Source organism: Arachis hypogaea, chromosome 9 (genome assembly GCF_003086295.3).
Source record: "Arachis hypogaea cultivar Tifrunner chromosome 9, arahy.Tifrunner.gnm2.J5K5, whole genome shotgun sequence".
NCBI lineage: Eukaryota > Viridiplantae > Streptophyta > Magnoliopsida > Fabales > Fabaceae > Arachis > Arachis hypogaea.
In genome coordinates, this window is record NC_092044.1 from 36656375 (window position 1) to 36657333 (window position 959).

At 40.6% G+C, this 959-nt stretch overlaps 1 non-coding gene across 1 annotated transcript; it reads left to right on the forward strand.

Moving 5' to 3' along the window:
* Window positions 1–519: 519 nt before the first annotated feature.
* Window positions 520–627, forward strand: LOC112713250 (small nucleolar RNA R71). Its single transcript, XR_003158224.1, has one exon. It is a non-coding gene; the product is annotated as a small nucleolar RNA R71 (small nucleolar RNA).
* Window positions 628–959: the final 332 nt, after the last annotated feature.

Genomic DNA, 959 nt, shown 5'->3' on the forward strand with positions numbered 1-959 from the left:
CTTGCTATTGCTAAGCCTGTTTCTTCCACCATTATTGTTGTTGAAACCTTGTTGGGGTCTCTGTTGATCCTTCCATGAAAAATTTGGATGATTTCTCCATGAAGGATTATAGGTGTTTCCATAGGGTTCTCCCATGTAATTCACCTCTTCCATTGAAGGGTTCTCAAGATCATAAGCTTCTTCCTCAGATGAAGCTTCCTTAGTACTGCTTGGTGCATTTTGCATTCCAGACAGACTTTGAGAAATCATATTGACTTGTTGAGTCAATATTTTGTTCTGAGCCAATATGGCATTCAGAGTGTCAATCTCAAGAATTCCTTTCTTCTGACTAGTCCCATTGTTCACAGGATTTCTTTCAGAAGTGTACATGAATTGGTTATTTGCAACCATTTCAATCAGTTCTTGAGCTTCAGTAGGCGTCTTCTTCAAATGAAGAGATCCTCCTGCAGAGCTATCCAAAGACATCTTGGATAGTTCAGAGAGACCATCATAGAAAATACCTATGGTGCTCCATTCAGAAAGCATATCAGAAGGACACTTTCTGATTAATTGTTTGTATCTTTCCCAAGCTTCATAGAGGGACTCTCCTTCCTTCTGTCTGAAGGTTTGGACTTCCACTCTAAGCTTACTCAATTTTTGAGGTGGAAAGAACTTTGCCAAGAAGGCATTGACTAGCTTTTCCCAAGAGTCCAGGCTTTCTTTAGGTTGAGAGTCCAACCATGTTCTAGCTCTGTCTCTTACAGCAAAAGGGAATAGCATAAGTCTGTAGACCTCAGGGTCAACCCCATTAGTCTTGACAGTGTCACAGATTTGCAAGAACTCAGCTAAAAACTGATGAGGATCTTCCAATGGAAGTCCATGGAACTTGCAATTCTGTTGCATTAGAGAAACTAATTGAGGCTTAAGCTCAAAGTTGTTTGCTCTAATGGCAGGGATAGAGATGCTTCTCCCATAGAAGT